The sequence below is a fragment of the Antedon mediterranea genome, chromosome 6 (genome assembly GCF_964355755.1).
Source record: "Antedon mediterranea chromosome 6, ecAntMedi1.1, whole genome shotgun sequence".
NCBI classification, from domain to species: domain Eukaryota; kingdom Metazoa; phylum Echinodermata; class Crinoidea; order Comatulida; family Antedonidae; genus Antedon; species Antedon mediterranea.
The window spans coordinates 8,804,449-8,822,259 of NC_092675.1; the positions used below are offsets into that span (position 1 = coordinate 8,804,449).

At 36.3% G+C, this 17,811-nt stretch overlaps 39 non-coding genes and 2 pseudogenes across 39 annotated transcripts; 30 read left to right on the top strand and 11 right to left on the bottom strand.

Moving 5' to 3' along the window:
- Window positions 1–112: 112 nt before the first annotated feature.
- On the top strand, window positions 113–231 carry LOC140053136 (5S ribosomal RNA). The gene has a single exon (XR_011845998.1). It is a non-coding gene; the product is annotated as a 5S ribosomal RNA (ribosomal RNA).
- A 117-nt stretch (window positions 232–348) lies between these two features.
- LOC140053084 (5S ribosomal RNA) lies at window positions 349–463 on the top strand (annotated as a pseudogene).
- A 118-nt stretch (window positions 464–581) lies between these two features.
- Window positions 582–700, top strand: LOC140053408 (5S ribosomal RNA). The gene has a single exon (XR_011846268.1). It is a non-coding gene; the product is annotated as a 5S ribosomal RNA (ribosomal RNA).
- Window positions 701–1,496: 796 nt separating this feature from the next.
- Window positions 1,497–1,615, top strand: LOC140052911 (5S ribosomal RNA). The gene has a single exon (XR_011845822.1). It is a non-coding gene; the product is annotated as a 5S ribosomal RNA (ribosomal RNA).
- Window positions 1,616–1,733: 118 nt separating this feature from the next.
- LOC140052767 (5S ribosomal RNA) lies at window positions 1,734–1,852 on the top strand. The gene has a single exon (XR_011845684.1). It is a non-coding gene; the product is annotated as a 5S ribosomal RNA (ribosomal RNA).
- A 118-nt stretch (window positions 1,853–1,970) lies between these two features.
- On the top strand, window positions 1,971–2,089 carry LOC140053137 (5S ribosomal RNA). Its single transcript, XR_011845999.1, has one exon. It is a non-coding gene; the product is annotated as a 5S ribosomal RNA (ribosomal RNA).
- A 122-nt stretch (window positions 2,090–2,211) lies between these two features.
- Window positions 2,212–2,330, top strand: LOC140053037 (5S ribosomal RNA). Its single transcript, XR_011845942.1, has one exon. It is a non-coding gene; the product is annotated as a 5S ribosomal RNA (ribosomal RNA).
- A 118-nt stretch (window positions 2,331–2,448) lies between these two features.
- On the top strand, window positions 2,449–2,567 carry LOC140053509 (5S ribosomal RNA). Its single transcript, XR_011846369.1, has one exon. It is a non-coding gene; the product is annotated as a 5S ribosomal RNA (ribosomal RNA).
- Window positions 2,568–2,685: 118 nt separating this feature from the next.
- Window positions 2,686–2,804, top strand: LOC140053450 (5S ribosomal RNA). The gene has a single exon (XR_011846310.1). It is a non-coding gene; the product is annotated as a 5S ribosomal RNA (ribosomal RNA).
- A 117-nt stretch (window positions 2,805–2,921) lies between these two features.
- On the top strand, window positions 2,922–3,040 carry LOC140052990 (5S ribosomal RNA). Its single transcript, XR_011845898.1, has one exon. It is a non-coding gene; the product is annotated as a 5S ribosomal RNA (ribosomal RNA).
- A 118-nt stretch (window positions 3,041–3,158) lies between these two features.
- On the top strand, window positions 3,159–3,277 carry LOC140053451 (5S ribosomal RNA). The gene has a single exon (XR_011846311.1). It is a non-coding gene; the product is annotated as a 5S ribosomal RNA (ribosomal RNA).
- Window positions 3,278–4,072: 795 nt separating this feature from the next.
- Window positions 4,073–4,191, top strand: LOC140053571 (5S ribosomal RNA). The gene has a single exon (XR_011846427.1). It is a non-coding gene; the product is annotated as a 5S ribosomal RNA (ribosomal RNA).
- Window positions 4,192–4,309: 118 nt separating this feature from the next.
- LOC140053543 (5S ribosomal RNA) lies at window positions 4,310–4,428 on the top strand. The gene has a single exon (XR_011846401.1). It is a non-coding gene; the product is annotated as a 5S ribosomal RNA (ribosomal RNA).
- A 797-nt stretch (window positions 4,429–5,225) lies between these two features.
- On the top strand, window positions 5,226–5,344 carry LOC140053138 (5S ribosomal RNA). Its single transcript, XR_011846000.1, has one exon. It is a non-coding gene; the product is annotated as a 5S ribosomal RNA (ribosomal RNA).
- Window positions 5,345–5,464: 120 nt separating this feature from the next.
- LOC140053140 (5S ribosomal RNA) lies at window positions 5,465–5,583 on the top strand. The gene has a single exon (XR_011846002.1). It is a non-coding gene; the product is annotated as a 5S ribosomal RNA (ribosomal RNA).
- Window positions 5,584–5,701: 118 nt separating this feature from the next.
- On the top strand, window positions 5,702–5,820 carry LOC140053452 (5S ribosomal RNA). Its single transcript, XR_011846312.1, has one exon. It is a non-coding gene; the product is annotated as a 5S ribosomal RNA (ribosomal RNA).
- A 797-nt stretch (window positions 5,821–6,617) lies between these two features.
- On the top strand, window positions 6,618–6,736 carry LOC140053141 (5S ribosomal RNA). Its single transcript, XR_011846003.1, has one exon. It is a non-coding gene; the product is annotated as a 5S ribosomal RNA (ribosomal RNA).
- Window positions 6,737–6,854: 118 nt separating this feature from the next.
- On the top strand, window positions 6,855–6,973 carry LOC140053546 (5S ribosomal RNA). Its single transcript, XR_011846403.1, has one exon. It is a non-coding gene; the product is annotated as a 5S ribosomal RNA (ribosomal RNA).
- A 733-nt stretch (window positions 6,974–7,706) lies between these two features.
- Window positions 7,707–7,825, top strand: LOC140053523 (5S ribosomal RNA). Its single transcript, XR_011846382.1, has one exon. It is a non-coding gene; the product is annotated as a 5S ribosomal RNA (ribosomal RNA).
- A 118-nt stretch (window positions 7,826–7,943) lies between these two features.
- On the top strand, window positions 7,944–8,062 carry LOC140053142 (5S ribosomal RNA). The gene has a single exon (XR_011846004.1). It is a non-coding gene; the product is annotated as a 5S ribosomal RNA (ribosomal RNA).
- Window positions 8,063–8,859: 797 nt separating this feature from the next.
- LOC140053143 (5S ribosomal RNA) lies at window positions 8,860–8,978 on the top strand. The gene has a single exon (XR_011846005.1). It is a non-coding gene; the product is annotated as a 5S ribosomal RNA (ribosomal RNA).
- Window positions 8,979–9,095: 117 nt separating this feature from the next.
- Window positions 9,096–9,214, top strand: LOC140052992 (5S ribosomal RNA). Its single transcript, XR_011845900.1, has one exon. It is a non-coding gene; the product is annotated as a 5S ribosomal RNA (ribosomal RNA).
- A 796-nt stretch (window positions 9,215–10,010) lies between these two features.
- LOC140053144 (5S ribosomal RNA) lies at window positions 10,011–10,129 on the top strand. The gene has a single exon (XR_011846006.1). It is a non-coding gene; the product is annotated as a 5S ribosomal RNA (ribosomal RNA).
- Window positions 10,130–10,247: 118 nt separating this feature from the next.
- On the top strand, window positions 10,248–10,366 carry LOC140053547 (5S ribosomal RNA). The gene has a single exon (XR_011846404.1). It is a non-coding gene; the product is annotated as a 5S ribosomal RNA (ribosomal RNA).
- Window positions 10,367–11,099: 733 nt separating this feature from the next.
- LOC140053524 (5S ribosomal RNA) lies at window positions 11,100–11,218 on the top strand. Its single transcript, XR_011846383.1, has one exon. It is a non-coding gene; the product is annotated as a 5S ribosomal RNA (ribosomal RNA).
- A 118-nt stretch (window positions 11,219–11,336) lies between these two features.
- Window positions 11,337–11,455, top strand: LOC140053145 (5S ribosomal RNA). The gene has a single exon (XR_011846007.1). It is a non-coding gene; the product is annotated as a 5S ribosomal RNA (ribosomal RNA).
- Window positions 11,456–12,252: 797 nt separating this feature from the next.
- LOC140053146 (5S ribosomal RNA) lies at window positions 12,253–12,371 on the top strand. The gene has a single exon (XR_011846008.1). It is a non-coding gene; the product is annotated as a 5S ribosomal RNA (ribosomal RNA).
- A 281-nt stretch (window positions 12,372–12,652) lies between these two features.
- Window positions 12,653–12,771, top strand: LOC140052821 (5S ribosomal RNA). The gene has a single exon (XR_011845735.1). It is a non-coding gene; the product is annotated as a 5S ribosomal RNA (ribosomal RNA).
- Window positions 12,772–12,888: 117 nt separating this feature from the next.
- On the top strand, window positions 12,889–13,007 carry LOC140053076 (5S ribosomal RNA; annotated as a pseudogene).
- Window positions 13,008–13,643: 636 nt separating this feature from the next.
- LOC140053148 (5S ribosomal RNA) lies at window positions 13,644–13,762 on the top strand. Its single transcript, XR_011846009.1, has one exon. It is a non-coding gene; the product is annotated as a 5S ribosomal RNA (ribosomal RNA).
- Window positions 13,763–13,898: 136 nt separating this feature from the next.
- LOC140053149 (5S ribosomal RNA) lies at window positions 13,899–14,017 on the bottom strand. Its single transcript, XR_011846010.1, has one exon. It is a non-coding gene; the product is annotated as a 5S ribosomal RNA (ribosomal RNA).
- A 118-nt stretch (window positions 14,018–14,135) lies between these two features.
- Window positions 14,136–14,254, bottom strand: LOC140052795 (5S ribosomal RNA). The gene has a single exon (XR_011845711.1). It is a non-coding gene; the product is annotated as a 5S ribosomal RNA (ribosomal RNA).
- A 118-nt stretch (window positions 14,255–14,372) lies between these two features.
- On the bottom strand, window positions 14,373–14,491 carry LOC140052993 (5S ribosomal RNA). Its single transcript, XR_011845901.1, has one exon. It is a non-coding gene; the product is annotated as a 5S ribosomal RNA (ribosomal RNA).
- Window positions 14,492–14,608: 117 nt separating this feature from the next.
- On the bottom strand, window positions 14,609–14,727 carry LOC140053453 (5S ribosomal RNA). The gene has a single exon (XR_011846313.1). It is a non-coding gene; the product is annotated as a 5S ribosomal RNA (ribosomal RNA).
- Window positions 14,728–14,844: 117 nt separating this feature from the next.
- On the bottom strand, window positions 14,845–14,963 carry LOC140053150 (5S ribosomal RNA). Its single transcript, XR_011846011.1, has one exon. It is a non-coding gene; the product is annotated as a 5S ribosomal RNA (ribosomal RNA).
- A 795-nt stretch (window positions 14,964–15,758) lies between these two features.
- LOC140053548 (5S ribosomal RNA) lies at window positions 15,759–15,877 on the bottom strand. Its single transcript, XR_011846405.1, has one exon. It is a non-coding gene; the product is annotated as a 5S ribosomal RNA (ribosomal RNA).
- Window positions 15,878–15,995: 118 nt separating this feature from the next.
- Window positions 15,996–16,114, bottom strand: LOC140053043 (5S ribosomal RNA). Its single transcript, XR_011845948.1, has one exon. It is a non-coding gene; the product is annotated as a 5S ribosomal RNA (ribosomal RNA).
- Window positions 16,115–16,910: 796 nt separating this feature from the next.
- LOC140053596 (5S ribosomal RNA) lies at window positions 16,911–17,029 on the bottom strand. The gene has a single exon (XR_011846450.1). It is a non-coding gene; the product is annotated as a 5S ribosomal RNA (ribosomal RNA).
- A 117-nt stretch (window positions 17,030–17,146) lies between these two features.
- On the bottom strand, window positions 17,147–17,265 carry LOC140053152 (5S ribosomal RNA). Its single transcript, XR_011846013.1, has one exon. It is a non-coding gene; the product is annotated as a 5S ribosomal RNA (ribosomal RNA).
- A 118-nt stretch (window positions 17,266–17,383) lies between these two features.
- Window positions 17,384–17,502, bottom strand: LOC140052752 (5S ribosomal RNA). The gene has a single exon (XR_011845669.1). It is a non-coding gene; the product is annotated as a 5S ribosomal RNA (ribosomal RNA).
- Window positions 17,503–17,620: 118 nt separating this feature from the next.
- LOC140053005 (5S ribosomal RNA) lies at window positions 17,621–17,739 on the bottom strand. Its single transcript, XR_011845911.1, has one exon. It is a non-coding gene; the product is annotated as a 5S ribosomal RNA (ribosomal RNA).
- Between the last annotated feature and the right edge of the window lie 72 nt (window positions 17,740–17,811).

Consider the following 17,811-nt stretch of genomic DNA (forward strand, 5'->3'; position numbering starts at 1 on the left):
TTAACTTTTTTAAATTATACTAAATAATGTTTATTTTACCTTTCAATTATGTTTTTTGACAGTAACTATAAGATCTTTCTCAGTTATAATCTTGAACCGCAAGTAACCGAACGTCTACAACCATACCACGTTGAAAACACCGGTTCTCGTCCGAACACCGCAGTTAAACAACGTCGGGCCTGGTTAGTACTTGGATGGGAGACCGCCTGGGAATACCTGGTGTCGTAGACCTATGTTTAACTTTTTTAAATTATACTAAACAATGTTTATTTTACCTTTCAATTATGTTTTTTGACAGTAACTATAAGATCTTTCTCAGTTATAATCTTGAACCGCAAGTAACCGAATGTCTACAACCATACCAAGTTGAAAACACCGGTTCTCGTCCGAACTCGTTAAACAACGTCGGGCCTGGTTAGTACTTGGATGGGAGACCGCCTGGGAATACCTGGTGTCGTAGACCTATGTTTAACTTTTTTAAATTATACTAAACAATTTTTTTTTTACCTTTCAATTATGTTTTTAAGACAGTAACTATAAGATCTTTCTAAGTTATAATCTTGAACCGCAAGTAACCGAACGTCTACAACCATACCACGTTGAAAACGCCGGTTCTCGTCCGAACACCGCAGTTAAACAACGTCGGGCCTGGTTAGTACTTGGATGGGAGACCGCCTGGGAATACCTGGTGTCGTAGACCTATGTGTAACTTTTTTAAATTATACTAAATAAAGTTTATTTTACCTTTCAATTATATTTTTATGACAGTAACTATAAGATCTTTCTAAGTTATAATCTTGAACCGCAAGTAACCGAATGTCTACAACCGTACCAGGTTGCCTAGCCTGTGAATATCTGTTGTCGTACACCTGTTTTTATCTTTTTAATAATCCTAAAATATAGTCTCGTTTAAGTGTTTCGATTTTCCAAAAATGTGTTTATACTGTTGATGATAGTATAAGTAAATAAATTCAAACTGTAACCGCAATTAATCGAAAGTTTTTCAACTAAACTGCATTGAAAACAACGGTTCTCGTCCGATCACTGAAGTTAAACAAGTTGTTGTTCAAAGACATGTTTGTTGTTGTATGTTGCTGCTGTGGTGACGGTACAAACGTCACTGTACTACGCGGGCGTCCACTTGTGTGCGCGTTTGATTCTTAGCAACAAAGCGGCCTGAATCTTTTGTACATGCCGCTAATGTGTTATGCTTCATTGTACAGTGTTATTGTTTCCTTTATATTATCTTTTTAAGAACCTCAGTATAACTTTTTAAATTATACTAAAAAAGTTGAATTTACCTTTCAAGTATGTGTTTCTTCAACAGAAGTGGGTGTAAATATCAACGTCATGGTTTCAGCAGCTGCTAATTTCAATCCTAGAAAATGTTCTATAATAAATGAACAAAAGTATTAGGTTATAGGATATATGTGTTTATAGAGATTTTGACAGTGAATTTAAGATTTATATATACTTTGAACCGCAAGTAACCGAACGTCTACAACCATACCATGTTGAAAACACCGGTTCTCGTCCGAACACCGCAGTTAAACAACGTCGGGCCTCGTTAGTACTTGGATGGGAGACCGCCTGGGAATACCTGGTGTCGTAGACCTATGTTTAACTTTTTTAAATTATACTAAACAAAGTTTATTTTACCTTTCAATTATGTTTTTATGACAGTAACTATAAGATCTTTCTAAGTTATAATCTTGAACCGCAAGTAACCGAACGTCTACAACCATACCACGTTGAAAACACCGGTTCTCGTCCGAACACCGCAGTTAAGCAACGTCGGGCCTCGTTAGTACTTGGATGGGAGACCGCCTGGGAATACCTGGTGTCGTAGACCTATGTTTAACTTTTTTAAATTATACTAAACAAAGTTTATTTTACCTTTCAATTATGTTTTTATGACAGTAACTATAAGATCTTTCTAAGTTATAATCTTGAACCGCAAGTAACCGAACGTCTACAACCATACCACGTTGAAAACACCGGTTCTCGTCCGAACACCGCAGTTAAACAACGTCGGGCCTGGTTAGTACTTGGATGGGAGACCGCCTGGGAATACCTGGTGTCGTAGACCTATGTTTAACTTTTTTAAATTATACTAAACAATGTTTATTTTACCTTTCAATTATGTTTTTTGACAGTAACTATAAGATCTTTCTCAGTTATAATCTTGAACCGCAAGTAACCGAATGTCTACAATTCAACCATACCACGTTGAAAACACCGGTTCTCGTCCGAACACCGCAGTTAAACAACGTCGGGCCTGGTTAGTACTTGGATGGGAGACCGCCTGGGAATACCTGGTGTCGTAGACCTATGTTTAACTTTTTTAAATTATACTAAACAATGTTTATTTTACCTTTCAATTATGTTTTTATGACAGTAACTATAAGATCTTTCAAAGTTATAATCTTGAACCGCAAGTAACCGAATGTCTACAACCATACCACGTTGAAAACACCGGTTCTCGTCGGAACACCGCAGTTAAACAACGTCGGGCCTGGTTAGTACTTGGATGGGAGACCGCCTGGGAATACCTGGTGTCGTAGACCTATGTTTAACTTTTTTAAATTATACTAAATAAAGTTTATTTTACCTTTCAATTATATTTTTATGACAGTCACTATAAGATCTTTCTAAGTTATAATCTTGAACCGCAAGTAACCGAACGTCTACAACCATACCACGTTGAAAACACCGGTTCTCCTCCGAACACCGCAGTTAAACAACGTCGGGCCTGGTTAGTACTTGGATGGGAGACCGCCTGGGAATACCTGGTGTCGTAGACCTATGTTTAACTTTTTTAAATTATACTAAACAATGTTTATTTTACCTTTCAATTATGTTTTTTGACAGTAACTATAAGATCTTTCTCAGTTATAATCTTGAACCGCAAGTAACCGAATGTCTACAACCATACCACGTTGAAAACACCGGTTCTCGTCCGAACACCGCAGTTAAACAACGTCGGGCCTCGTTAGTACTTGGATGGGAGAACACCAGGGAATACGTGGTGTCGTAGACCTATGTTTAACTTTTTTAAATTATACTAAACAAAGTTTATTTTACCTTTCAATTATGTTTTTATGACAGTAACTATAAGATCTTTCTAAGTTATAATCTTGAACCGCAAGTAACCGAACGTCTACAACCATACCACGTTGAAAACACCGGTTCTCCTCCGAACACCGCAGTTAAACAACGTCGGGCCTGGTTAGTACTTGGATGGGAGACCGCCTGGGAATACCTGGTGTCGTAGACCTATGTTTAACTTTTTTAAATTATACTAAACAATGTTTATTTTACCTTTCAATTATGTTTTTTGACAGTAACTATAAGATCTTTCTCAGTTATAATCTTGAACCGCAAGTAACCGAATGTCTACAACCGTACCAGGTTGCCTAGCCTGTGAATATCTGTTGTCGTACACCTGTTTTTATCTTTTTAATAATCCTAAAATATAGTCTCGTTTAAGTGTTTCGATTTTCCAAAAATGTGTTTATACTGTTGATGATAGTATAAGTAAATAAATTCAAACTGTAACCGCAATTAATCGAAAGTTTTTCAACTAAACTGCATTGAAAACAACGGTTCTCGTCCGATCACTGAAGTTAAACAAGTTGTTGTTCAAAGACATGTTTGTTGTTGTATGTTGCTGCTGTGGTGACGGTACAAACGTCACTGTACTACGCGGGCGTCCACTTGTGTGCGCGTTTGATTCTTAGCAACAAAGCGGCCTGAATCTTTTGTACATGCCGCTAATGTGTTATGCTTCATTGTACAGTGTTATTGTTTCCTTTATATTATCTTTTTAAGAACCTCAGTATAACTTTTTAAATTATACTAAACAAAGTTGAATTTACCTTTCAAGTATGTGTTTCTTCAACAGAAGTGGGTGTAAATACCAACGTCATGGTTTCAGCAGCTGCTAATTTCAATCCTAGAAAATGTTCTATAATAAATGAACAAAACTATTAGGTTATAGGATATATATGTTTATAGAGATTTTGACAGTGAATATAAGATGTATATATACTTGAACCGCAAGTAACCGAACGTCTACAACCATACCACGTTGAAAACACCGGTTCTCGTCCGAACACCGCAGTTAAACAACGTCGGGCCTGGTTAGTACTTGGATGGTAGACCGCCTGGGAATACCTGGTGTCGTAGACCTATGTTTAACTTTTTTAAATTATACTAAAAAAATGTTTATTTTACCTTTCAATTATGTTTTTTGACAGTAACTATAAGATCTTTCTCAGTTATAATCTTGAACCGCAAGTAACCGAACGTCTACAACCATACCACGTTGAAAACACCGGTTCTCGTCCGAACACCGCAGTTAAACAACGTCGGGCCTGGTTAGTACTTGGATGGAAGACCGCCTGGGAATACCTGGTGTCGTAGACCTATGTTTAACTTTTTTAAATTATACTAAACAATGTTTATTTTACCTTTCAATTATGTTTTTTGACAGTAACTATAAGTTCTTTCTCAGTTATAATCTTGAACCGCAAGTAACCGAATGTCTACAACCGTACCAGGTTGCCTAGCCTGTGAATATCTGTTGTCGTACACCTGTTTTTATCTTTTTAATAATCCTAAAATATAGTCTCGTTTAAGTGTTTCTATTTTCCAAAAATGTGTTTATACTGTTGATGATAGTATAAGTAAATAAATTCAAACTGTAACCGCAATTAATCGAAAGTTTTTCAACTAAACTGCATTGAAAACAACGGTTCTCGTCCGATCACTGAAGTTAAACAAGTTGTTGTTCAAAGACATGTTTGTTGTTGTATGTTGCTGCTGTGGTGACGGTACAAACGTCACTGTACTACGCGGGCGTCCACTTGTGTGCGCGTTTGATTCTTAGCAACAAAGCGGCCTGAATCTTTTGTACATGCCGCTAATGTGTTATGCTTCATTGTACAGTGTTATTGTTTCCTTTATATTATCTTTTTAAGAACCTCAGTATAACTTTTTAAATTATACTAAACAAAGTTGAATTTACCTTTCAAGTATGTGTTTCTTCAACAGAAGTGGGTGTAAATACCAACGTCATGGTTTCAGCAGCTGCTAATTTCAATCCTAGAAAATGTTCTATAATAAATGAACAAAACTATTAGGTTATAGGATATATATGTTTATAGAGAGATTTTGACAGTGAATATAAGATGTATATATACTTGAACCGCAAGTAACCGAACGTCTACAACCATACCACGTTGAAAACACCGGTTCTCGTCCGAACACCGCAGTTAAACAACGTCGGGCCTGGTTAGTACTTGGATGGGAGACCGCCTGGGAATACCTGGTGTCGTAGACCTATGTTTAACTTTTTTAAATTATACTAAACAATGTTTATTTTACCTTTCAATTATGTTTTTTGACAGTAACTATAAGATCTTTCTCAGTTATAATAATCTTGAACCGCAAGTAACCGAATGTCTACAACCATACCACGTTGAAAACACCGGTTCTCGTCCGAACACCGCAGTTAAACAACGTCGGGCCTGGTTAGTACTTGGATGGGAGACCGCCTGGGAATACCTGGTGTCGTAGACCTATGTTTAACTTTTTAAAATTATACTAAATAAAGTTTATTTTACCTTTCAATTATATTTTTATGACAGTAACTATAAGATCTTTCTAAGTTATAATCTTGAACCGCAAGTAACCGAACGTCTACAACCATACCACGTTGAAAACACCGGTTCTCCTCCGAACACCGCAGTTAAACAACGTCGGGCCTGGTTAGTACTTGGATGGGAGACCGCCTGGGAATACCTGGTGTCGTAGACCTATGTTTAACTTTTTTTAAATTATACTAAATAAAGTTTATTTTACCTTTCAATTATATTTTCATGACAGTAACTATAAGATCTTTCTAAGTTATAATCTTGAACCGCAAGTAACCGAATGTCTACAACCGTACCAGGTTGCCTAGCCTGTGAATATCTGTTGTCGTACACCTGTTTTTATCTTTTTAATAATCCTAAAATATAGTCTCGTTTAAGTGTTTCGATTTTCCAAAAATGTGTTTATACTGTTGATGATAGTATAAGTAAATAAATTCAAACTGTAACCGCAATTAATCGAAAGTTTTTCAACTAAACTGCATTGAAAACAACGGTTCTCGTCCGATCACTGAAGTTAAACAAGTTGTTGTTCAAAGACATGTTTGTTGTTGTATGTTGCTGCTGTGGTGACGGTACAAACGTCACTGTACTACGCGGGCGTCCACTTGTGTGCGCGTTTGATTCTTAGCAACAAAGCGGCCTGAATCTTTTGTACATGCCGCTAATGTGTTATGCTTCATTGTACAGTGTTATTGTTTCCTTTATATTATCTTTTTAAGAACCTCAGTATAACTTTTTAAATTATACTAAACAAAGTTGAATTTACCTTTCAAGTATGTGTTTCTTCAACAGAAGTGGGTGTAAATACCAACGTCATGGTTTCAGCAGCTGCTAATTTCAATCCTAGAAAATGTTCTATAATAAATGAACAAAACTATTAGGTTATAGGATATATATGTTTATAGAGATTTTGACAGTGAATATAAGATGTATATATACTTGAACCGCAAGTAACCGAACGTCTACAACCATACCACGTTGAAAACACCGGTTCTCGTCCGAACACCGCAGTTAAACAACGTCGGGCCTGGTTAGTACTTGGATGGGAGACCGCCTGGGAATACCTGGTGTCGTAGACCTATGTTTAACTTTTTTAAATTATACTAAAAAAATGTTTATTTTACCTTTCAATTATGTTTTTTGACAGTAACTATAAGATCTTTCTCAGTTATAATCTTGAACCGCAAGTAACCGAATGTCTACAACCATACCACGTTGAAAACACCGGTTCTCGTCCGAACACCGCAGTTAAACAACGTCGGGCCTGGTTAGTACTTGGATGGAAGACCGCCTGGGAATACCTGGTGTCGTAGACCTATGTTTAACTTTTTTAAATTATACTAAACAATGTTTATTTTACCTTTCAATTATGTTTTTTGACAGTAACTATAAGTTCTTTCTCAGTTATAATCTTGAACCGCAAGTAACCGAATGTCTACAACCGTACCAGGTTGCCTAGCCTGTGAATATCTGTTGTCGTACACCTGTTTTTATCTTTTTAATAATCCTAAAATATAGTCTCGTTTAAGTGTTTCTATTTTCCAAAAATGTGTTTATACTGTTGATGATAGTATAAGTAAATAAATTCAAACTGTAACCGCAATTAATCGAAAGTTTTTCAACTAAACTGCATTGAAAACAACGGTTCTCGTCCAATCACTGAAGTTAAACAAGTTGTTGTTCAAAGACATGTTTGTTGTTGTATGTTGCTGCTGTGGTGACGGTACAAACGTCACTGTACTACGCGGGCGTCCACTTGTGTGCGCGTTTGATTCTTAGCAACAAAGCGGCCTGAATCTTTTGTACATGCCGCTAATGTGTTATGCTTCATTGTACAGTGTTATTGTTTCCTTTATATTATCTTTTTAAGAACCTCAGTATAACTTTTTAAATTATACTAAACAAAGTTGAATTTACCTTTCAAGTATGTGTTTCTTCAACAGAAGTGGGTGTAAATATCAACGTCATGGTTTCAGCAGCTGCTAATTTCAATCCTAGAAAATGTTCTATAATAAATGAACAAAAGTATTAGGTTATAAGTAACCGAACGTCTACAACCATACCATGTTGAAAACACCGGTTCTCGTCCGAACACCGCAGTTAAACAACGTCGGGCCTGGTTAGTACTTGGATGGGAGACCGCCTGGGAATACCTGGTGTAGTAGACCTATGTTTAACTTTTTTAAATTATACTAAACAATGTTTATTTTACCTTTCAATTATGTTTTTATGACAGTAACTATAAGATCTTTCTAAGTTATAATCTTGAACCGCAAGTAACCGAACGTCTACAACCATACCACGTTGAAAACACCGGTTCTCGTCCGAACACCGCAGTTAAACAACGTCGGGCCTGGTTAGTACTTGGATGGGAGACCGCCTGGGAATACCTGGTGTCGTAGACCTATGTTTAACTTTTTTAAATTATACTAAATAAAGTTTATTTTACCTTTCAATTATATTTTCATGACAGTAACTATAAGATCTTTCTAAGTTATAATCTTGAACCGCAAGTAACCGAATGTCTACAACCGTACCAGGTTGCCTAGCCTGTGAATATCTGTTGTCGTACACCTGTTTTTATCTTTTTAATAATCCTAAAATATAGTCTCCTTTAAGTGTTTCGATTTTCCAAAAATGTGTTTATACTGTTGATGATAGTATAAGTAAATAAATTCAAACTGTAACCGCAATTAATCGAAAGTTTTTCAACTAAACTGCATTGAAAACAACGGTTCTCGTCCGATCACTGAAGTTAAACAAGTTGTTGTTCAACGACATGTTTGTTGTTGTATGTTGCTGCTGTGGTGACGGTACAAACGTCACTGTACTACGTGGGCGTCCACTTGTGTGCGCGTTTGATTCTTAGCAACAAAGCGGCCTGAATCTTTTGTACATGCCGCTAATGTGTTATGCTTCATTGTACAGTGTTATTGTTTCCTTTATATTATCTTTTTAAGAACCTCAGTATAACTTTTTAAATTATACTAAACAAAGTTGAATTTACCTTTCAAGTATGTGTTTCTTCAACAGAAGTGGGTGTAAATATCAACGTCATGGTTTCAGCAGCTGCTAATTTCAATCCTAGATAATGTTCTATAATAAATGAACAAAAGTATTAGGTTATAGGATATATGTGTTTATAGAGATTTTGACAGTGAATATAAGATTTATATATACTTTGAACCGCAAGTAACCGAACGTCTACAACCATACCACGTTGAAAACACCGGTTCTCGTCCGAACACCGCAGTTAAACAACGTCGGGCCTGGTTAGTACTTGGATGGGAGACCGCCTGGGAATACCTGGTGTCGTAGACCTATGTTTAACTTTTTTAAATTATACTAAACAATGTTTATTTTACCTTTCAATTATGTTTTTTGACAGTAACTATAAGATCTTTCTAAGTTATAATCTTGAACCGCAGGTAACCGAATGTCTACAACCATACCACGTTGAAAACACCGGTTCTCGTCCGAACACCGCAGTTAAACAACGTCGGGCCTCGTTAGTACTTGGATGGGAGAACACCAGGGAATACGTGGTGTCGTAGACCTATGTTTAACTTTTTTAAATTATACTAAACAAAGTTTATTTTACCTTTCAATTATGTTTTTATGACAGTAACTATAAGATCTTTCTAAGTTATAATCTTGAACCGCAAGTAACCGAATGTCTACAACCGTACCAGGTTGCCTAGCCTGTGAATATCTGTTGTCGTACACCTGTTTTTATCTTTTTAATAATCCTAAAATATAGTCTCGTTTAAGTGTTTCGATTTTCCAAAAATGTGTTTATACTGTTGATGATAGTATAAGTAAATAAATTCAAACTGTAACCGCAATTAATCGAAAGTTTTTCAACTAAACTGCATTGAAAACAACGGTTCTCGTCCGATCACTGAAGTTAAACAAGTTGTTGTTCAAAGACATGTTTGTTGTTGTATGTTGCTGCTGTGGTGACGGTACAAACGTCACTGTACTACGCGGGCGTCCACTTGTGTGCGCGTTTGATTCTTAGCAACAAAGCGGCCTGAATCTTTTGTACATGCCGCTAATGTGTTATGCTTCATTGTACAGTGTTATTGTTTCCTTTATATTATCTTTTTAAGAACCTCAGTATAACTTTTTAAATTATACTAAACAAAGTTGAATTTACCTTTCAAGTATGTGTTTCTTCAACAGAAGTGGGTGTAAATACCAACGTCATGGTTTCAGCAGCTGCTAATTTCAATCCTAGAAAATGTTCTATAATAAATGAACAAAACTATTAGGTTATAGGATATATATGTTTATAGAGATTTTGACAGTGAATATAAGATGTATATATACTTGAACCGCAAGTAACCGAACGTCTACAACCATACCACGTTGAAAACACCGGTTCTCGTCCGAACACCGCAGTTAAACAACGTCGGGCCTGGTTAGTACTTGGATGGGAGACCGCCTGGGAATACCTGGTGTCGTAGACCTATGTTTAACTTTTTTAAATTATACTAAAAAAATGTTTATTTTACCTTTCAATTATGTTTTTTGACAGTAACTATAAGATCTTTCTCAGTTATAATCTTGAACCGCAAGTAACCGAATGTCTACAACCATACCACGTTGAAAACACCGGTTCTCGTCCGAACACCGCAGTTAAACAACGTCGGGCCTGGTTAGTACTTGGATGGAAGACCGCCTGGGAATACCTGGTGTCGTAGACCTATGTTTAACTTTTTTAAATTATACTAAACAATGTTTATTTTACCTTTCAATTATGTTTTTTGACAGTAACTATAAGTTCTTTCTCAGTTATAATCTTGAACCGCAAGTAACCGAATGTCTACAACCGTACCAGGTTGCCTAGCCTGTGAATATCTGTTGTCGTACACCTGTTTTTATCTTTTTAATAATCCTAAAATATAGTCTCGTTTAAGTGTTTCTATTTTCCAAAAATGTGTTTATACTGTTGATGATAGTATAAGTAAATAAATTCAAACTGTAACCGCAATTAATCGAAAGTTTTTCAACTAAACTGCATTGAAAACAACGGTTCTCGTCCGATCACTGAAGTTAAACAAGTTGTTGTTCAAAGACATGTTTGTTGTTGTATGTTGCTGCTGTGGTGACGGTACAAACGTCACTGTACTACGCGGGCGTCCACTTGTGTGCGCGTTTGATTCTTAGCAACAAAGCGGCCTGAATCTTTTGTACATGCCGCTAATGTGTTATGCTTCATTGTACAGTGTTATTGTTTCCTTTATATTATCTTTTTAAGAACCTCAGTATAACTTTTTAAATTATACTAAACAAAGTTGAATTTACCTTTCAAGTATGTGTTTCTTCAACAGAAGTGGGTGTAAATATCAACGTCATGGTTTCAGCAGCTGCTAATTTCAATCCTAGAAAATGTTCTATAATAAATGAACAAAAGTATTAGGTTATAAGTAACCGAACGTCTACAACCATACCATGTTGAAAACACCGGTTCTCGTCCGAACACCGCAGTTAAACAACGTCGGGCCTGGTTAGTACTTGGATGGGAGACCGCCTGGGAATACCTGGTGTAGTAGACCTATGTTTAACTTTTTTAAATTATACTAAACAATGTTTATTTTACCTTTCAATTATGTTTTTATGACAGTAACTATAAGATCTTTCTAAGTTATAATCTTGAACCGCAAGTAACCGAACGTCTACAACCATACCACGTTGAAAACACCGGTTCTCGTCCGAACACCGCAGTTAAACAACGTCGGGCCTGGTTAGTACTTGGATGGGAGACCGCCTGGGAATACCTGGTGTCGTAGACCTATGTTTAACTTTTTTAAATTATACTAAATAAAGTTTATTTTACCTTTCAATTATATTTTCATGACAGTAACTATAAGATCTTTCTAAGTTATAATCTTGAACCGCAAGTAACCGAATGTCTACAACCGTACCAGGTTGCCTAGCCTGTGAATATCTGTTGTCGTACACCTGTTTTTATCTTTTTAATAATCCTAAAATATAGTCTCCTTTAAGTGTTTCGATTTTCCAAAAATGTGTTTATACTGTTGATGATAGTATAAGTAAATAAATTCAAACTGTAACCGCAATTAATCGAAAGTTTTTCAACTAAACTGCATTGAAAACAACGGTTCTCGTCCGATCACTGAAGTTAAACAAGTTGTTGTTCAACGACATGTTTGTTGTTGTATGTTGCTGCTGTGGTGACGGTACAAACGTCACTGTACTACGCGGGCGTCCACTTGTGTGCGCGTTTGATTCTTAGCAACAAAGCGGCCTGAATCTTTTGTACATGCCGCTAATGTGTTATGCTTCATTGTACAGTGTTATTGTTTCCTTTATATTATCTTTTTAAGAACCTCAGTATAACTTTTTAAATTATACTAAACAAAGTTGAATTTACCTTTCAAGTATGTGTTTCTTCAACAGAAGTGGGTGTAAATATCAACGTCATGGTTTCAGCAGCTGCTAATTTCAATCCTAGAAAATGTTCTATAATAAATGAACAAAAGTATTAGGTTATAGGATATATGTGTTTATAGAGATTTTGACAGTGAATATAAGATTTATATATACTTTGAACCGCAAGTAACCGAACGTCTACAACCATACCACGTTGAAAACACCGGTTCTCGTCCGAACACCGCAGTTAAACAACGTCGGGCCTGGTTAGTACTTGGATGGGAGACCGCCTGGGAATACCTGGTGTCGTAGACCTATGTTTAACTTTTTTAAATTATACTAAACAATGTTTATTTTACCTTTCAATTATGTTTTTTGACAGTAACTATAAGATCTTTCTAAGTTATAATCTTGAACCGCAAGTAACCGAACGTCTACAACCATACCACGTTGAAAACACCGGTTCTCCTCGTAGACCTATGTTTAACTTTTTTAAATTATACTAAATAAAGTTTATTTTACCTTTCAATTATATTTTTATGACAGTAACTATAAGATCTTTCTAAGTTATAATCTTGAACCGCAAGTAACCGAACGTCTACAACCATACCACGTTGAAAACACCGGTTCTCGTCCGAATACCGCAGTTAAACAACGTCGGGCCTGGTTAGTACTTGGATGGGAGACCGCCTGGGAATAACTGGTGTCGTAGACCTATGTTTAACTTTTTTAAATTATACTAAACAATGTTTATTTTACCTTTCAATTATGTTTTTGGACAGTAACTATAAGATCTTTCTCAGTTATAATCTTGAACCGCAAGTAACCGAATGTCTACAACCATACCACGTTGAAAACACCGGTTCTCGTCCGAACACCGCAGTTAAACAACGTCGGGCCTCGTTAGTACTTGGATGGGAGAAAACCAGGGAATACCTGGTGTCGTAGACCTATGTTTAACTTTTTTAAATTATACTAAACAATGTTTATTTTACCTTTCAATTATGTTGGATGGGAGACCGCCTGGGAATACCTGGAGTCGTAGACCTATGTTTAACTTTTTTAAATTATACTAAACAAAGTTTATTTTACCTTTCAATTATGTTTTTATGACAGTAACTATAAGATCTTTCTCAGTTATAATCTTGAACCGCAAGTAAACGAACGTCTACAACCATACCACGTTGAAAACACCGGTTCTCGTCCGAACACCGCACTTAAACAACGTCCACTTGTGTGCGCGTTTGATTCTTAGCAACAAAGCGGCCTGAATCTTTTGTACATGCCGCTAATGTGTTATGCTTCATTGTACAGTGTTATTGTTTCCTTTATATTATCTTTTTAAGAACCTCAGTATAACTTTTTAAATTATACTAAACAAAGTTGAATTTACCTTTCAAGTATGTGTTTCTTCAATAGAAGTGGGTGTAAATACCAACGTCATGGTTTCACCAGCTGCTAATTTCAATCCTAGAAAATGTTCTATAATAAATGAACAAAACTATTAGGTTATAGGATATATATGTTTATAGAGATTTTGACAGTGAATATAAGATGTATATATACTTGAACCGCAAGTAACCGAACGTCTACAACCATACCACGTTGAAAACACCGGTTCTCGTCCGAACACCGCAGTTAAACAACGTCGGGCCTGGTTAGTACTTGGATGGGAGACCGCCTGGGAATACCTGGTGTCGTAGACCTATGGTATGGTTGTAGACGTTCGGTTACTTGCGGTTCAAGATTATAACTTAGAAAGATCTTATAGTTACTGTCATAAAAACATAATTGAAAGGTAAAATAAACATTGTTTAGTATAATTTAAAAAAGTTAAACATAGGTCTACGACACCAGGTATTCCCAGGCGGTCTCCCATCCAAGTACTAACCAGGCCCGACGTTGTTTAACTGCGGTGTTCGGACGAGAACCGGTGTTTTCAACGTGGTATGGTTGTAGACGTTCGTTTACTTGCGGTTCAAGATTATAACTGAGAAAGATCTTATAGTTACTGTCATAAAAACATAATTGAAAGGTAAAATAAACTTTGTTTACTATAATTTAAAAAAGTTAAACATAGGTCTACGACTCCAGGTATTCCCAGGCGGTCTCCCATCCAAGTACTAACCAGGCCCGACGTTGTTTAACTGCGGTGTTCGGAGGAGAACCGGTGTTTTCAACGTGGTATGGTTGTAGACGTTCTGTTACTTGCGGTTCAAGATTATAACTTAGAAAGATCTTATAGTTACTGTCATAAAAACATAATTGAAAGGTAAAATAAACTTTGTTTAGTATAATTTAAAAAAGTTAAACATAGGTCTACGACACCACGTATTCCCTGGTGTTCTCCCATCCAAGTACTAACGAGGCCCGACGTTGTTTAACTGCGGTGTTCGGACGAGAACCGGTGTTTTCAACGTGGTATGGTTGTAGACATTCGGTTACCTGCGGTTCAAGATTATAACTGAGAAAGATCTTATAGTTACTGTCAAAAAACATAATTGAAAGGTAAAATAAACATTGTTTAGTATAATTTAAAAAAGTTAAACATAGGTCTACGACACCAGGTATTCCCAGGCGGTCTCCCATCCAAGTACTAACCAGGCCCGACGTTGTTTAACTGCGGTGTTCGGAGGAGAACCGGTGTTTTCAACGTGGTATGGTTGTAGACGTTCGGTTACTTGCGGTTCAAGATTATAACTTAGAAAGATCTTATAGTTACTGTCAAAAAACATAATTGAAAGGTAAAATAAACATTGTTTAGTATAATTTAAAAAAGTTAAACATAGGTCTACGACACCAGGTATTCCCAGGCGGTCTCCCATCCAAGTACTAACCAGGCCCGACGTTGTTTAACTGCGGTGTTCGGACGAGAACCGGTGTTTTCAACGTGGTATGGTTGTAGACGTTCGGTTACTTGCGGTTCAAGTATATATACATCTTATATTCACTGTCAAAATCTCTATAAACATATATATCCTATAACCTAATAGTTTTGTTCATTTATTATAGAACATTTTCTAGGATTGAAATTAGCAGCTGCTGAAACCATGACGTTGGTATTTACACCCACTTCTGTTGAAGAAACACATACTTGAAAGGTAAATTCAACTTTGTTTAGTTTAATTTAAAAAGTTATACTGAGGTTCTTAAAAAGATAATATAAAGGAAACAATAACACTGTACAAAGAAGCATAACACAATAGCGGCATGTACAAAAGATTCAGGCCGCGTTGTTGCTAAGAATCAAACGCGCACACAAGTGGACGCCCGCGTAGTACAGTGACGTTTGTACCGTCACCACAGCAGCAACATACAACAACAAACATGTCTTTGAACAACAACTTGTTTAACTTCAGTGATCGGACGAGAACCGTTGTTTTCAATGCAGTTTAGTTGAAAAACTTTCGATTAATTGCGGTTACAGTTTGAATTTATTTACTTATACTATCATCAACAGTATAAACACATTTTTGGAAAATAGAAACACTTAAACGAGACTATATTTTAGGATTATTAAAAAGATAAAAACAGGTGTACGACAACAGATATTCACAGGCTAGGCAACCTGGTACGGTTTTAGACATTCGGTTACTTGCGGTTCAAGATTATAACTGAGAAAGAACTTATAGTTACTGTCAAAAAACATAATTGAAAGGTAAAATAAACATTGTTTAGTATAATTTAAAAAAGTTAAACATAGGTCTACGACACCAGGTATTCCCAGGCGGTCTTCCATCCAAGTACTAACCAGGCCCGACGTTGTTTAACTGCGGTGTTCGGACGAGAACCGGTGTTTTCAACGTGGTATGGTTGTAGACGTTCGGTTACTTGTGGTTCAAGATTATAACTTAGAAAGATCTTATAGTTACTGTCATAAAAACATAATTGAAAGGTAAAATAAACATTGTTTAGTATAATTTAAAAAAGTTAAACATAGGTCTACGACACCAGGTATTCCCAGGCGGTCTCCCATCCAATTACTAACGAGGCCCGACGTTGTTTAACTGCGGTGTTCGGACGAGAACCGGTGTTTTCAACATGGTATGGTTGTAGACGTTTGGTTACTTGCGGTTCAAAGTATATATAAATCTTATATTCACTGTCAAAATCTCTATAAACACATATATCCTATAACCTAATACTTTTGTTCATTTATTATAGAACATTTTCTATGATTGAAATTAGCAGCTGCTGAAACCATGACGTTGATATTTACACCCACTTCTGTTGAAGAAACACATACTTGAAAGGTAAATTCAACTTTGTTTAGTATAATTTAAAAAGTTATACTGAGGTTCTTAAAAAGATAATATAAAGGAAACAATAACACTGTACAATGAAGCATAACACATTAGCGGTATGTACAAAAGATTCAGGCCGCTTTGTTGCTAAGAATCAAACGCGCACAAAAGTGGACGCCCGCGTAGTACAGTGACGTTTGTACCGTCATCACAGCAGCAACATACAACAACAAACATGTCTTTGAACAACAACTTGTTTAACTTCAGTGATCGGACGAGAACCGTTGTTTTCAATGCAGTTTAGTTGAAAAACTTTCGATTAATTGCGGTTACAGTTTGAATTTATTTACTTATACTATCATCAACAGTATAAACACATTTTTGGAAAATCGAAACACTTAAAGGAGACTATATTTTAGGATTATTAAAAGATAAAAACAGGTGTACGACAACAGATATTCATAGGCTAGGCAACCTGGTACGGTTGCAGACATTCGGTTACTTGCGGTTCAAGATTATAACTTAGAAAGATCTTATAGTTACTTTCATGAAAATATAATTGAAAGGTAAAATAAACTTTATTTAGTATAATTTAAAAAAGTTAAACATAGGTCTACGACACCAGGTATTTCCAGGCGGTCTCCCATCCAAGTACTAACCAGGCCCGACGTTGTTTAACTGCGGTGTTCGGACGAGAACCGGTGTTTTCAACGTGGTATGGTTGTAGACGTTCGGTTACTTGCGGTTCAAGATTATAACTTAGAAAGATCTTATAGTTACTGTCATAAAAACATAATTGAAAGGTAAAATAAACATTGTTTAGTATAATTTAAAAAGTTAAACATAGGTCTACGACACCAGGTATTCCCAGGCGGTCTCCCATCCAAGTACTAACCAGGCCCGACGTTGTTTAACTGCGGTGTTCGGACGAGAACCGGTGTTTTCAACGTGGTATGGTTGTAGACGTTCGTTTACTTGCGGTTCAAGATTATAACTGAGAAAGATCTTATAGTTACTGTCATAAAAACATAATTGAAAGGTAAAATAAACTTTGTTTACTATAATTTAAAAAAGTTAAACATAGGTCTACGACTCCAGGTATTCCCAGGCGGTCTCCCATCCAAGTACTAACCAGGCCCGACGTTGTTTAACTGCGGTGTTCGGAAGAGAACCGGTGTTTTCAACGTGGTATGGTTGTAGACGTTCTGTTACTTGCGGTTCAAGATTATAACTTAGAAAGATCTTATAGTTACTGTCATAAAAACATAATTGAAAGGTAAAATAAACTTTGTTTAGTATAATTTAAAAAAGTTAAACATAGGTCTACGACTCCAGGTATTCCCAGGCGGTCTCCCATCCAAGTACTAACCAGGCCAGACGTTGTTTAACTGCGGTGTTCGGAGGAGAACCGGTGTTTTCAACGTGGTATGGTTGTAGACGTTCGGTTACTTGCGGTTCAAGATTATAACTTAGAAAGATCTTATAGTTACTGTCATAAAAACATAATTGAA